We start from the raw sequence: 15,952 nt of genomic DNA on the forward strand, positions 1-15,952 counted from the left end.
GCAAAGTTTGAGTGGCTCTCAGAGGCAAAGTCTTGGCGCTGCGAAGTGCCCACGGCATGACGGTCACATTGTTGGCATCAGCCATTGTTGACAGCCAAAGCCGCCGTCACACTTGCCGCAACAACAATAACAACAACTGCAGTAGCAAGAACAACAACCAGTTAGGAGCAACAGTCATGCAACGCCAACAACACGAGCACACAGAGGCGCACAGCAGCGCCAGCAAGCCAACAACAATAACATAGTTGTTGACATTTATGCCGGCGAATGTCACATGCCAGGCACGCCCCTCAGCGCAAAGCAGCCAGAGAGTACACTGGGAGAAAGTGAAGAAGAATTTTAACTTATTACCTAAACATTAAATATATTATTTATGATTATTTTTATATATTTGTTTTAATATATATTTTTTTCTTTACATTAATTATTAATTTTCTTTTACATTTTTTTTCGAGTGCAGTAGCAATGCCAACCAGGATAGACACAGAAACAGAGGATCTGCAACGAATGCAGCCCCTTCGGCAACATGGAAAAGTGACGGCGAGAGTCAAGGGCAGTTTCTAGACCTAATATTAAAGTTCTTGAGCTCAAACTTATTGAAACATAGTGGCTTTGCACAAAAGAATGAATTGCACGGCAAGTTCGACTTAAGCAACAGCAAGTTAAAGAAAAGGCAAAAACAGGTAGTCATAGGAAAACTAGTGTAAACAAAACAGTGCAATAGCATCTAAAAAGGGCAGCAGGAACTTACTTGGTATTTCCCATTAAAATAAAAACGTCAAATAATAAATCTACTTAAGCATCTCCACTGCAAATACCACTCCATCATAATTTGGCATTCCTTTTTGCAACTGTTTCGGAATCTCCACTTAAGCAACCCTTTCATTTTGGGCTTAATGTAAAACTGAAATATATTTATTAATTTAAATAAAGCCCGGGCCAAAAAGAAAAGTCTGGAAACGGAGTAAAGAATACATATATCTTCGCTTATGCAACTCTGCTTACTTGTTGTTGCTCTGAATTTATGTTGCTTGTGCATCGTTGCTATTTTTCACAATTACTGTGTTTGTGGATACGAGTGTGTGTGGCATAAAGCGAGTTTATGGCCTTCTGTACGGTGATACAAATTAATGAAATATTTTAATTAAATGGGCTCGAATACTGACGAATTGAGTTATTGCACGTTGAGGTGGCCCTAAAATGTTTTCATGACAGCCAAACCTGTCAGTGCAGTTCAGGAGATTATTTTCTTGACTCCGTCAAGTTATGTAAGCCTTTGAAATCAATTGAAAAGCTTGCAGTTAACCTCTGACATTTAACACACACTTAATACGGCTAAGATGTAATTAGTTAAGCTGTCGGGCCAACAAATCAACGCCGGCCACCTACCAATACGAGTCGATTGACAAATGACACAGTAATTACTTCCAATGATGTGGTAACATTTTTACAACATCGGGGGTGGTGATCTCGACAAAACATTAACAGCATGTCTGACTGCAGCAGCTAACTGGGCAATTTGCTGCAATCCAGTTAGCTGGAAAGCTGCTGAGCAATTTGCCCGGCCATTATTCATGGCACATATTGGTCCAGGAACCCGAGACCAGGCCAGGCTACCAGTCGCCACTTACCAGTTACCAGTTACCAGTTACTACCAAGAGCCCGGTCAAACGAGCGGCAAAAGTGGCAAATCTTCGTTCACACCTCTGCAAAATCGGGGGATGGAGCGCCGATTCGATTCGATTTGGCTGGGTCTGGGTCGCATGTGTTTGGCCAGCTATTTTTATGGATTCCTGCGTATGTCCTTTTGGTCAACCTTAAAAGTGTTTTCCTCTACATAAATTTGCTATAAAAACCATTTAAACGGAAACGTTTCAAACATTCAAAGGGGAAGCGATGCCAAATACTGCACCGATAGAAAACAGTCCGAGAATCATGAAAAATTGTTTATGTAATTGATTAATTTGATGTATTTTAAAATAACCCAGTATTATTATCGCCTTGTTTGCTGGTTGTCTATCTTGGTTTATCTTGGTTGTCTATTTCCCTTTCATTAGAACTATTTTTCGCAGTGTACCCAAGGATAAGAAGGAGTAAAGATTGGGCCCCAGACTGGACACATGGGTACGCTCTAGTTGTCGTTTGACTTGTGGTCCGGTTCGCTGCAGACTGGACCGCTCTGCTAGCCAAATCTAAACGGCTTCAATAAAGCAAATTATCGTTAAAATGCTGCTGCACATAAGAAGATTTACGATTGCTCAGCTCGTTGCTCGTCGTTTGAGATTGGGTTGGGTTGGGTTTTTGGGTTGGGTTCTTTTTTTTTTGGCTGTACAAAGAGGGCCAGTAGTTGGGAATTTTGGGCGGGGATGCTGGATCCTTTGGCCATGATTCGGTTTTGGTAGCTTGTTGTCCGTTGTACATTTGTGGTTCCCCTTTTCGTTTGTTTACTCTGCTGCTGCTCTTGATTTCTGTGCTTGAATCCCTGAATCGTTTAGTGGAACCTTTTTGCCTTTTCCCTTTACTGGTTGTCCTGAGTTTTTTTGGGTCCTTCATTCGATTTTCGCAGCAAGAACGAAATGAGCGTATGACCAAAACAAATATCCCACAAAGTGAGTTGTTCGGAGGGGAAACTCCTATATGCGTAAGTACATAAAGGGAAAATTTTCAATTTCCTGTTTTGATGTACATTTAATGTTAAGTCCGTCACACAATTTGATAAGAATTTTAATCTACGATTAATAACACACGAAATGAGTTCAGTTTTAAATTTCAACCCACTCTATTTTCCAACCTATTTAGTGGAATATTACATATTTTTCCCCGTGTATCTGCGTAACAGTGTAACATGTGTGCGTATTCGTTGATTTCCAGGGCCATGAATGCTTCAACGCTTCTGGCCACAGCTGGTGCGCAAATCTCACACAGTTGGTTATTTGACAATTGATGATAGCATCAAGATTGGGTCGCCAAAATGCCAGGCACACATTCCAAGTCCCACCTCCCATTTCGCTATGTGTGTGCCAACTAGCGAGGAGCACGTGACCAATGGGCATGTCACGAAATCTACGGTGCGGGTCTGGCAATTAGCCTTTGACCCCATGTGGGTGTGTGCCAAATTTAAATGATAAAGGGTACCCTATATTGATGGACCACTAGGCATTAAAATCCTTTGATCTGCAAGAAAATATTCAGAAGAGCTAAATATTTAGGCATAGAATTTTGAAAATATATTCATAATATTTTCATTATAATTATAAATTATAATAATTATCATGGTCAGGCATTATAAGCCCTTTAAGGACTTTATCTGCTTTCTGATTTTCGTAACCAAAAAGGCGATTCATGACACTCCTCACTAAAAATGCTGTGCTTATCTATGTCTATTTTTGCATAGGCCACATTAGCATTAACTTTTGTCATTCGCTTTTGGGGTTTTTGGGGACTAAAAGGTTTTTTGTGGCTACTATTATAATTTGGGCAATATTTGATTGCAATTTAATAGTTGCTATTTGGCCGAATCGGCCACAAAACCATTTCCTGGAGGGAGTGCTGGGCATTATTAATGAGTGGTAAATTTACATAGCATTTTATGGGCCATGTGGGGCTCGGGCTCCTTTTTTTTTGGCCACGGTCCAGCTTAAATTTCTCCGGCTATCGGAACTTTCGAATGGGTGAATGTAGCCTCTTGATCAGCGCTAATGAACTTTATGCGGAGCTGACCCCCAGGCTCCTCCGGCGCAATGTAATGCCCCCGGAGTCGGCTTTTTCCCATGACCTGTTATCTGTGTTAATGCATGCGTTTTCTTTGTCTCCTTTATCGGGACTTCCTGTCATTACTCCTGCTATCGCCCGAGTCCCAGTCTCCCAGCTTCCGTGTCCGCGCATTACCGTGTCGTCCTGTCCTGTCCTGGTCTGTTCCACTGTCCCTTCCACGATGTCCTCGCACTTTGGCTCCGCTGCTCAGCTGCCCGGTGCTCGCGAGATTACAGCACTCACACTGGCAATAAAACACGTTATTAAATAAGGAAAACTGTCGCGAAGTGAATAGGAAAATACTTCAGGATCCCCGTGGGAGATTTCATATTTTCCTTTTTTATTGCATTTATAAAGTATCAGTACAAAAGGATTTAAGTTCAAATTCATATTCAACGAACTGAGGATCAAACTGAAAAGTAAATAAATAAAATGGGAGTCAAGATGAATTAAATATTGTCAAATGGTTTAAACCAATTAAGTATTTGCTTCGATTTAGACATATCTTAAATAAGGAACCCAAAAGTCCTTTAAGACTCATGCTCCAGTTTGAGGAGATTTTTTTTCAGTGAACTTTTGTGCCTGGTGGCCATCAGCAGGCTCTCCTTGTTCTGCGGCCCGGCCCATTGCTTAATTTCGATGGCAATTATTTATTTAAACCGCCTGTCGCCCATTCCATTCGAACATGGCTGGTCTTAATTGTTTGACTTGGCATTTCTGAAACTATGGGCAGCCTTCGAGCCCCCTTTCCCCGATTTTCCCACATTTCCCTACTTGTGCCCAGCTTTACTGGTGCCGCTTTGACAACTCGTTGACCGTAAATTTCCAAGTTTTTCATTAGGCTGCCTGCCAGTCCCAGGCGAGACTTTCTGCTCGGCTTTCTAATCAACTTGGCCGCAGTTTGTCGCGCTTTTCCCCTCCCATCGGCCCGGCCCTTTCAGCCTTCTTTGTCTGCCACGACATCGTCGGCGAGGGGAAAACTTTTGCACCTCCCATTCTGGCATGTTTAATGAAAGCGTTTTCACTGCGATTTCATTTCATTTAGTCGCCTCTTTTGCCGCACCACGGGCCGTGCGCCTCCTCATTCATTATGCGCCGCTCAGATTTGTAATTTACACCTGAGGCTAACAAGCAGTTGAACAATGTGAGCCGCGAGGGCAGTTACATAAGTTTGTTTGCCGCGGAATTGGGCCAATTACAAGTTGGCCCAAGGCAAACTTAAAAACCTTAAAATAAGAACAACAAGTTTGCTCCTCAGAAAACTGTAGATATGCGCAACACGGAAAATCGCTGTACTTTTATAAATACATATGTTTATGTATTATTTAGCAAAGAGAGAATAAAAAAATAGGTCAACATGGCATTATAGTATTGGCGGGTTTTTTATTTTAATAAACATATTTTGTTTAATAAAACCACAATACATTCAGCGATGATTATGTTGTTATTTATAGTTGTTTCACATTTCACTGGCCTTAGCCTAGTATATATGTATATTGCTTATATACAAATTGCTTATAATAACTTACTATGTAGAATTTAAAAAGTATTTATATGCTAATAGGTAAATGTTTATAGTATGCTTTTTTTGTTTATCCTCCTGATGAGTGTTTCACGAAATATTTATAACACGAAATAGATATTTAACATTTCAGGCGGATTAGGCAAAAAAAAGAAACAGTCAGCTTGAAAGCTTAAAAATCCCTGAGCCACACATACGTTAACATAGTTGGCCTGCCTCCGATAAAGCCATCCTAATTCCCGGTGCCACGCCCCCCTTTTTCCGGGACTAGGCCAAAATGTGAAATGGCTGGCTGCAATTATGAGGGTGGCACTGAGGAGCGGCACCGTTTCCGCTTGCTGGGCAGTTTCCTGCAGCAACTGCAACTGCTGTAAAATGTTTATGATGCTTTTATGGCAGCTACCCTAGGCGACGGATGAAATGGTTTGCAGGGGGTGGGGTAGGTGTCCCAGAGAATTAACAATATGAATATGAATTATAAATATATGCAAAGGCTGCTCGCAGGAAAGATGAAGTGCTAAATGCCCTATTGCGATTACAGCCATTATGCTCATTGTACAGTTACTACTTGCCAGCAATTTAAAGCCATTTGCTTGTTTACACGTTCCGGGTGAAAAGGGCGAACAACAGATTTCCCTCCCATTGACGTCATGCGGTCCCAAATCCATCATACGCCACGTGGCCCAAGGTCGTGCTTGGTTGGCATATTTAAATTTCAAATATTTCCCCTTCTTGGCGCTCGCATGGCTACTTTTTCACTTGTGCATAATCTTTAATTTAAACAAATGCCGAAAGCCAAAATAAAGCCCCACGAGGATCTGCACCCTGGTCTGAAAACCTAAAAACTGGACGTGGCATGCGAGCCAAATAAGCCGCATAAAATAGAAACAAAATATCGTACATAATACAGAATAAAGCGTTTGGGATATGGTCAACGCTCCTGGTTGTAAAAGCAGAACAGAAACTGTCGTCGAAATGGTCTGGGGATGGGCAGGAACGAACCCTATAGTTGTATTTATTAAAGTGAGTCAGCTTATCTGAGCTGACCGAATTGCATTTACTTACGTTTGGGAAAAAACTTCGTGAAGTGTGTGTGACTTAATCATTAGCTTGGGTTCAAAGCTTAAATTATTAAAAAAATATACTTTAAACATTTATTATTACTGCTCTACTTATTTGTTATTTCCTGAAGCACCATATACCTGTATGACTTCAATTCAATCAGCCACTAAGAGCATTTGCAAGTCGGACTTATATGTAAGTTACTCGCTTATTTTTTGTGGCTAGTGGTTCCTGTGCAGTATTTTCACAAATTCCATCAAAGCCGCAGCGGCTTTGGACATTGCTGGCCACTGCGCCCAGGCTCTCTTGGCCAATGTAGCTGATGCTGTTGCAGAGGCATGAAAGGAATTGGCCAGGAAATGGGGGGCACGAAGTGCGAGTGCTACGACACATGGAACGCGTCCTCTGAAATTTGAGGCTCGCGTTGAATGTCGGCATTGCCCTAAGCTACAACTTTAAGGGGTTGGCCAAAATAATTTAATTGGGTGAACAATATATACCGTTTTAAGTATGTTCCCGATTATAAGTTGAATTATGAAATAAGCACAAATATTATTTAATTATACATGTCCGATTTAGAAACTCAAGAAAGTTGTATATTTCCTTTGTAAATATGTCTTAATTATTTCTACCATTTTTGTTTTCAGTTACTTTGAGACGTAACTTTTCTTTTATACTTTAATGTGCGCAATTGCATTATGTTCAGTCTTGACCTGGCCAACACGTTTTCCGCCTTATCTTTTCTTGGGCTCTTCGGGCTGACTTTGAGTCTTGGGATTCCTTTTCTGCGGAAGCTGTTTGTTTTGTTAGAAATTTATTTATCAACGCTTTTTGTATTTCCGCTGCGGCTAGCTTGCTGGGCCGCTTGGCTTTTTGTTTATTTTCATACACTTCCTCATTTTTAATTTATGACAATGGCCCAGGCTATTGTGAGGGCCACGCCCCTTAGACCAAGCCGTCCGGCCGCCCTGCAGTGTTATTGTAACTGATGCTCTTATAAATGGCCTCTACCCGTCAGACAGAATTTTCGTTTGTCGCTTTTATCGCAGAAACCGGAAAGTGGCGGATGCGAAAGGGGGTGCCGGGAAAATTCAGGGGCGCGTGGTGGAACTTTTCCAGAGGGGCACACGTACACTTTGTATTTCCGCTGGCCCCCTATTGTCCTTGACAGTTTCATTATGACAGCTGGCGGGAGTCGCTTTCCACACCCATTTTTCGTTGATTTTGGTTTTTGTTTAGTTCCGCATTTGTGCTATTAAAGTGTCATCTTGTTGTTGCTGCTTTTTCGCTTGGCTACCGCTAAAACAATGGCCAAGTGTTGGCGCTGTTATTATTATTATTATTATCATCAAATGCGCTTCCTTTTCCGCCGCACAAAACGCAAAGATAATGGGCGAAAGACAAGCGACCAGATAAAACGCTGCCATTCATGCTCTTGACTGATTTTTAGTTAATTTCATTGGCTTTGTGTTCCTTACTTGAGGGTGATAAAGGGGTGGATTATTGCGCAATCAACCCTCTGTAATTTTCTACTAATTACGGCAATCCTTTAAAACGATTTAAGGTTCTGTGCTGGGTCTTTAAATTTTAGTGCATTCATAAAAATTTCCTATTGTCAGCAAATTAATTGGGACAATTGTGGAAAACTTGTAATAGTTTTACGTATAGTGTTGAAGAAATCAATACAATAAATCAATAATAATGTTTAGTAATTATTATTTTACGTAGCTTTATATTTTTAAGACTTGATTTATTTTAAGCTTACTGGTTGCCAGACTTGCATAACGTATTGATAAATCCGTCCTTGAAGTCTGGGTTCTTGCGCAAAAAGAGCGGCAAATGCATATTTATTTAATTGAAATAAATTTACGCCTCCGGCCGAGCATTTTGACGGCGTATGGCGAATATTACGAGCAGTCAGACATTTGCGCATTTCGGGTTGGGATTCGCGGTATTAAAAGCGGGCAAGTCGCTTGGGATTTATGGCTGCAGCTCGCAGCTCGCAGCTCGCAGTTCGCAGTTGGCCGTTCGGAGCTCGCAGGACTTTCGTCCTTTTCAGATGCCAGTTCCTTTGGCTCAGTGGCCGGGCGCACATAAATATGCAATTATTTTGCATTTTCCGCTCTTGCGCTCGATTTTTATTTATTCGCATATGGCGTTTGCTGCGGCGTTGCGGTCTCACGCACATTTCGCCATATTTATGGCACTCGCGACTTTCGGGCGGCGACAGCAAATTGACTTTTACACAAAGATGCGGGTGCCCTGCCCAGCGCACATATCTCTTGATGCGACATATTTATTTGTTGATTCATATATTTGCTCTTATTTATATACGTAATTTGCATTTGACACATTTTTATGGTGCCTGTTTGCGCGCCAAGTGAAATCAAAATACTTTATTCGTCAGGCAAATATTTCGTATTGATTCAGTAGCCGCTGCGTTCGGCTTTATAATCTACCGAAAATCTCTTCACATCTGAGTTATTTTAGGTCATTAAGCCATTCGTGCATTGCAAAAAGAATAAATATCAAAAATTAATAAAAGGAATTTAAATTCGGTCGATCTTATGGATCTCCTTAAAGTACTTGTTTTTTATCTTAGACTTATTTTTATGCAGTATGCATTGAATGGTTTCTATTCATTAAAATTATCAGCAAAAACATTTAAATTTACAACAACAAAAAATGAAAAAGTAAAACCTAAATCACACTTGAGGGGCATGTCATCACAGCCCAAAAATAATTGTCAATTAGATGTCTATTTCAATAAGAGAACCAGCTGAAAGGAAACTCATTGTGACATCTAATGCAAGATTGCCCAACTCATAGATTATCTTGCAATTCGATCTGAATTTTCTAAATGAATATTTTGATTGGAGATATCTTGGCCCTCCTATTTCCCATCAATACAAAAATGTAGAGTAGAAAAGGAAAATCCTCTATGAACACACATGTGTTTATTATTTGACAAATATGCTTGACGAAATTCCCCAATTTATATGATGAAAATTTGCCATTTTTTATTGTTATTTTCAAACTGTTTTCATGGGATCTTTATGTACTTCTGGCCTCGTATAGCATGTGAGTGAGTGAATGTTTTAACAAATTGAAATGCATTGTGAGTGCTGTCGAGGGTTTTGCCATGCTGTAATTTGTGTGCAGCTTTGGTTATTACTTATTGTTGTTTTTGCCGGCACAGCCTTTTGTGGCAACGATAAGCCTTTGGCATATCGCATTTTATTTGCCAGTCAGGCGGCAAAGCTGGAAGAAAAATGTTTGTTCATTTAAGATAAATTTATTGTAGTTGTCGATGCAAATTGCAACATATATTGAATCGTTGCTGCCACAGCTCTCGTGCTGTGCTGTTATTATGATTGCCAATGCCAACGCTCGTAAATAGTTGTGCAAATAAATTGTGAGCGCAAATAAATCGCGCAGATCGGGTGAAATCCAAGCGTTTATGACACTTTTGGGGTGGGGATGGGCTTACCGTTAATCATGTTCATAAATTTCGAACAGCTCTTTATATAGCACTCAGAAAAAAAAAAAATCTTTAAAGATTCCCAAAATAGTCAAATTAAATAAGCATTATTTAGGATAGAAATGAACATTAATATACGTTTTTGTAGTTTGGATTTAGTCATATACTTTATAATTTGTTATTACCCAATATATTCTTAGCCTTTGCTTGGCATTACATTACATTTCTTAAGAAATGATTTCATCTTTGATATTGGGTCAAATTAATACTTTCTCCAAGTGCACTCACCATTGAATGTGGCCAGCAGCAGGGCACCCAGCAGGCGCAGCAGGCTCATCTTCAAATCCTTTCCAATTTACTTGTAATCCAGCGCCGAGCTGCTAGTTTAATGCCCTTCCCGATGCTGCGAAATGAGCCTGGGATTGAGTCCTAAACGGAAACGCGTTTACATTGCCGCGATAAGAAGCGGAAATGCTCGGCTCAAGGAGGCGGCGGCAGGAAGTCGGCTGGCAGGAGCAAGAGAGCAAGGAGCCCAGTCTCAGGAAGGACTGTGCCCGATGGCTGCCAGTTTGACTGTCTCTAAATGCGGCGTCCCACCCGCTGTGCTCTCCCTGTTGATTTTTCCCCCTTGGTTTTTCCTTTGTTTTCCCGCGGAAAACGCGTTTCATTGCTCCACGACTCTCAGTGGCTGATGATATTTATGGCGGCGCTAGTTGCTAGTTGCTCCTCGTGGCTGTTTGCATTTTATTGGGCAAATTAACGCTGCTGCAGTTTTGTTCCTGAAAACTCTGCGCTTTTAAGAAGTTTACATATTAAACCCGCTTTCGGCTCATGCATCATATCGTGACTGAGAGTCCTTGGCTGGCTTACATGCATGAAATCCACGTTAAAGATTTATCGTTCGTGGGCTCCACGTCGCTGCTGTGACTGTTCTCGTTGTTGCTATATGGCTTTATGGTTACACAAGAAAAAAATTTGGCTATTAGTTTCAGACTCTGAAGGAAATAGGTAGTATATATGTATATAGTTTGTTTCTAAAATTGTGAATCATATACGTTCATGTCGTAAAATGTTAATATTTATTTACAAATTAAAGTTATTTGGCAAAACACAAGCCCTTATCGTTTTAGAGCCTAAGAAGACATCATTCGAAACGGGCCTATTTGTTATAATCAAGTCCCAATTTTTATCCCTGTATACGGTTGCGTTTTCGGAATTTGGTGTCTGTCTCGTTGCAAGACTTTCAGACGATGGCTTTGGCCTGTTTTAGCATTGGCTTATAGGAGAGACGAGACATGCAGAGCAGGTTGATGGTAGAAGCGAAAACTGCCAGCACAGATGCCACACCAGATCCCACCTAGCAGCTTACATTTACCAGTTCTCAGTTGCCGTGACACCCGTGACCCATGCGGCGTATACGTCATGCGGATTGTCTTTGTGCCATGCGAGCGCCCTCAAAGCTGAGCCAATGCATGGGGAAGTGTGAATAAGAATGCTGCTTTATTCTATTTGGATCTATGCTTTTATATGCTTAAAAGGTTGTAAGGACAAGCTTAAAATCGCGGCGGAACTCTATCAATTAAAAATTCTTTCGTGAACTGAAAAAACTAATTGCTTCACTGTAAACAATTTAAAAAAAAAGTTTCCTTAAATTAAATTGAGTACATAAGCTCACAGATTTATTCTGGACCTTATACGTGCCCAGATGCTGCATTATCGCCCAGTTTTCAGTCAGTTAGCCAGCACATCCATCTTGTGCCATTGCTTTGTCTTCAGCACACAGGAATGCCAACAATTCAAAAGCCAATCTGTAATACACTGCAGGCTACTTGGGCTCATTCGCCTTCCCCCTGTCATTTTGGCCGCCTTGAAGTCCCACGCCAAATATCTGACAAATCGACAGTTGTGAGCTGCAGGCACTGCCGAGGGGCCATGGGATCGGGCTCTTCTGTTCCCCGTTGCGGCCCAAATCAAATTGGCCGCCAAACGTTGCCTGGCGTCAAAAGTCATCCATCAAGGACGTGGAGCCGGTCATTGGAGGATGGAATAAGGGCGCATCCAACTTTGCATGAAATTGGCTGTGCTTTGCCCAACGGCAATGGCAACAAGGCTAACTTGGACCGGGTCTAGTACATTGAAAGATTAGCTTAACAAAGATCAGCTTAAACAAAATATACCTATCAGTAACATTTACCAAATATTTCTCAATTCATTATTTAAAAAAAAAATATAAGTTTTATATCTTTGAATTAAATAATTCGCCATTTGATTTGCAATAATGGTAATATTTTTCAGTGCACTTAAAGTGTTCCTGGATTGAGCGGAGCTTGCATGAGAGTCGGATAACAAAGCTCACCACTCCAGACTTAATAAACCGAGCCCGCTGGGCAACACGGGCTCCAAAAAAACCTCCAAAATGTATGTAAATAAACGAACGCTTAACTCTTTTCAAAGCCAAGTTAATAAAGCCAAAAAATGAATGATCCTTCCAAAAACAGCGACAAATTTAGTGCCGTATTTTGCCTAAGTCCCCGGCGGCATTATCATCAATTCATCATCGCTTGGGAGACAGAGGGGCGTGGCAATGGTTACGATGCCCCTACTGTTTATTTAATTTCAACAAAAGGGCGCTAGAAGAAGACGAAGTGAATAGTTGGTCAAAGTCTCTTGCATGTGTGCAAGTACTGCTATATACTCATACACTGCTGTACGTTTGTGTGTGTACGTGTTAGCCATTGCGGCTGCGGCAGCGTCACCAACATAACCATAGCCACAACTAACGCCAACGGCTTGGATAGGACCCTGTGAGAGTGTAAACCCTACACTCTCAGAAAAGACTGACCAATCATTTACTATTTTTTTTAAAAAAGGTATTTGCACCCCCCATTTTATAAATAAAACAATAAAAAAGTATGCCAAGAAGCCCTAGAGTTCCAGGAACTCAATTTTTAATTAGCTGAGGCACAGATTTTCTGACAGTGGTTGTAAGTGTGTTCTTTTTTCCATTCTGCTGTTGCTGTGCCTTCCTATGCCCAAACAACAGGCGAGCTAACAGCAGCACATGAGTCAAATAAATTACCCCAACATTGTTGTTGGCAAATTTTTGATGGTTTAATTTTGTGGAAAATAAGTTAAGCCGCTGCTGCGGCGCCCATATAACACTCACACACACAACCACAACACGCTCACACACCAGTAATATTCGAACGCACACATGAGCAAATAGAAAGCATGCGAAAACCCACTCCACAAAATTGTTGCCTACTTTGCTGCGCCGCGTATACGCAATAAAATAAACGCGTCACTGTTACATTTCCGGCCTGCTCAGCTCAAACCAACAGAGAAAAATAAAACGGCATGGAATGGAGGCTCAACTCGGCTTCTCGGCACATTTTATGCCGCATTGCCATTTTTATTTATTTATTTTTATTTGCCTTTGGCTGCCGCTGCTGTGCGCCCTTTATTCGTTCATTTATAAATTATTATTGCAAAACACTCTGCCCCTGCCCCTTCACTTCGACGTTCTTGACATTTCCCACTTGAGTTTTGAGGAATTGTTTGTGTGCATTTCACTGGAAAACGCGGACATTGTTTGCTTTAAAAATGTATGAGGTAATGAGTTTTAGGCTGGCAAAATAAATTAGCCGAATGCTTGGAAATCTGTTCAAAGCCAAGGCAACGGCGCTCAAGTGAAGCTAAGTGAGTGGAAACCATCCACATATCATCCATTTGCTGTGTCTTTTCATTTTTGAGGATACATTTGGACCTGTCGTTTTTTCCCTTTTTTTTTTAATGTTCTTGCCATGCATGGAGACTGCTTGTATATTTTTTTCCTTTTTGGCGAACTTGTGGGACGGCTGTTTTGAATTGAGCCACATCATCATCATCCACTTTGTCATCGTCATCGCCATCATCATCATCTGAGCCTGATGGCTGACATTGTCAAAAGGGTTTAAGTGGCTATACTTGAACCAGGAGAATCAGCAGCAGTAGCGGCGAAAGCAGCAGTTGAAAGTCCTCACCCCTAATACTAGACAAATATGAAAACGACAGGAGAATGGGGAGAACTCTGAATTCTGAATGGTTCGGGGTGGTGGAAGTGAGCAAGGCATGACAAGGAACTTCCACACGTTGCCAGGACGCAAGTTTAAAGCGAGTCCTGCGGCAGTGCAAAGCGGAACGAACCATAAAATGAAAATTTAATGCGATATTGATTTCGATATTCTAAACGCAATATAGAAAATTGTGCTTTGTTGTGACACGAACTCAGCGTTTGAGTTCGAAAAAAATGTGAACGTATTGATGAATACGGTTCAATGATTAGGAGGAATTTAAATAACCAGAATGTAACTTTAAACTTTATTAAATAAATTGCAGTTAACGTTAATTAACTCCGAAATGATAAAGAAAAATTGTGTAAAGTCATGTTGATGTTAATTTAATTGCTAAAAAAATTGATATTTATTCAACAAAAGATAAAAGAAGTTACATAGTTTGTTTATTAATCAATTAGTATTTAAACTCATTTAATTTTTACTGAATCCATCTGCGAAATTATTCATAAATTTATTTAAAATTATATACTGACAGTTTCCGTTATTTCATTAATTTCGACTTCTAGCTGCTGATTAAGTGATCATTGAGTGGCTTACTTGTCCTCTTGTATAAAATCCGACAATTGCAAACCGCACACCCAGTAGCTTCAATCACGCCCGTCGGCCCAAAAAACACCGACAATAAACATTTAATTACCGGCTATTGTGCCGTGCTTTGAACGGTAATTTGTCAAAGGATCTAATTAAAAACTTCTGAATGCCTTGGCAAATCTGAGAGACTCGTTAGGCATCGACACTTTGGTAAAGGAAAGGTTGGCGCATTAAAAATGCGGTAATGTTTTGTTGAGAGCTGATTGGAGCATTTTGAAAACACGCAATTCACCTTCGTCATTGTCATGTTAATTAATTTGCCGACACTTAAGAAGACAAGTGAACACGGTTGCCGATAAAAAAAGTAAAACTCAATGTTGGGGGTCAGCCAAAAATGTCAGAAGCATTCGATGAGGCCAAACTCGAGTGGCAAGGGTTAAATCCCTCTTTCTTTCTCACTTGTTAAGAATTTCGTATTGGAATCGATTCCTTTTCCCACATCTATTACAATAGCACCGAAAACAATATTGTATGAACGATTGGAATCGCAATAATTCCATTAATCAAAAGGTAACATATTAATAATAAATCTGAAGCAGTTAAGAAAGATTTTCAGCAAGCACTTACTTTTTTCTTGATTTTTAAAGAATGAACCACATTTTAATGATACAAAATTAATAATCAATAATGATTTTGCATGTCTGGCATCCAAACAATTCCTGATCCAAAATATTTACATATATTTTCGATATCTCTTTACAAACCCAGCATATAATTTACGTAGTGCTCTTCTCTTAATTGAAACAAAAGGCATTTCAAATAGAACATAGTAGGCCTAGTGAATTCAACAACTAATTTTTCCAGTGAACACAACAACAACGTGGCGCGCACAGTTCAATGCATGGTTCATTGCATCCGGAAAGCCGGTAGCCGGCAAACGATAAAATGGAAAAAGTCCGAAACACTCTCGTGAACTGGGCACTCACATATATATTCCTTCGGTTCTTTTTTGTTTCCATTTAACTAACCGTAATTTTTCGTCTTTTTAGCAACAACCTCTACAGCCGTGTTGCGTATACGCCGCGTGTGCTTGCGCGTTGAAAACCCCTGCACGCACAGCAGGCTTTTCGAGACTAAAGCCCCGATTCTGCGAACCTGCGGCTCAGCATTCCGATTCAGACTCCGGCAGTGGCAGAGCAGGAGCAGCGCTGCGGCAGAAGGACGAAGCACGAGGGCAGAGCATGAAGAAGATGCAGGAGAGCACACCATCGCTGATGTCATGAGCATGTCTTCTTTCGCCGAAGAAGAATCTGTGGGCCCAGTCAGTCAAACAGCCATGTAGTAAGCCCAACATATTGTCGCAGGGCAGCATTCTGATGCTGCTGATGCTGACGATATCAAGGACGAAGTTAAGCACTTCGTGACACAATCAAGAGTTCGAGACGCGTTCGTGTCCTGAGGAGAGCAGCTCTTCGCTCTTTTGTAGCT

The 15,952-nt window shown here is 40.8% G+C and overlaps 1 protein-coding gene and 1 long non-coding RNA gene across 3 annotated transcripts in view; both read right to left on the reverse strand.

Moving 5' to 3' along the window:
* LOC6553710 overlaps nucleotides 1-10,119 on the reverse strand; it is a 31,117-nt gene extending 20,998 nt beyond the window's left edge. The window contains exon 1 of the mRNA XM_026975873.1: nucleotides 10,107-10,119. The gene's annotated coding sequence lies outside the window, so the exon portion shown is untranslated. The remainder of the gene's footprint in view (nucleotides 1-10,106) is intronic.
* Nucleotides 10,120-10,385: 266 nt separating this feature from the next.
* Nucleotides 10,386-15,633, reverse strand: LOC113563733. 2 transcript variants are annotated; one of them, XR_003407598.1, is made up of 3 exons: nucleotides 15,451-15,633; nucleotides 10,689-10,768; nucleotides 10,386-10,606 (listed from the first exon to the last, which is right to left on the reverse strand). It is a non-coding gene; the product is annotated as an uncharacterized LOC113563733 (long non-coding RNA). The 2 variants fall into 2 exon arrangements; XR_003407597.1 differs by having other exon boundaries at nucleotides 10,387-10,611.
* Between the last annotated feature and the right edge of the window lie 319 nt (nucleotides 15,634-15,952).

This window comes from Drosophila erecta, unplaced genomic scaffold (genome assembly GCF_003286155.1).
Source record: "Drosophila erecta strain 14021-0224.00,06,07 unplaced genomic scaffold, DereRS2 tig00000000-arrow-pilon, whole genome shotgun sequence".
NCBI classification, from domain to species: Eukaryota; Metazoa; Arthropoda; class Insecta; order Diptera; family Drosophilidae; genus Drosophila; species Drosophila erecta.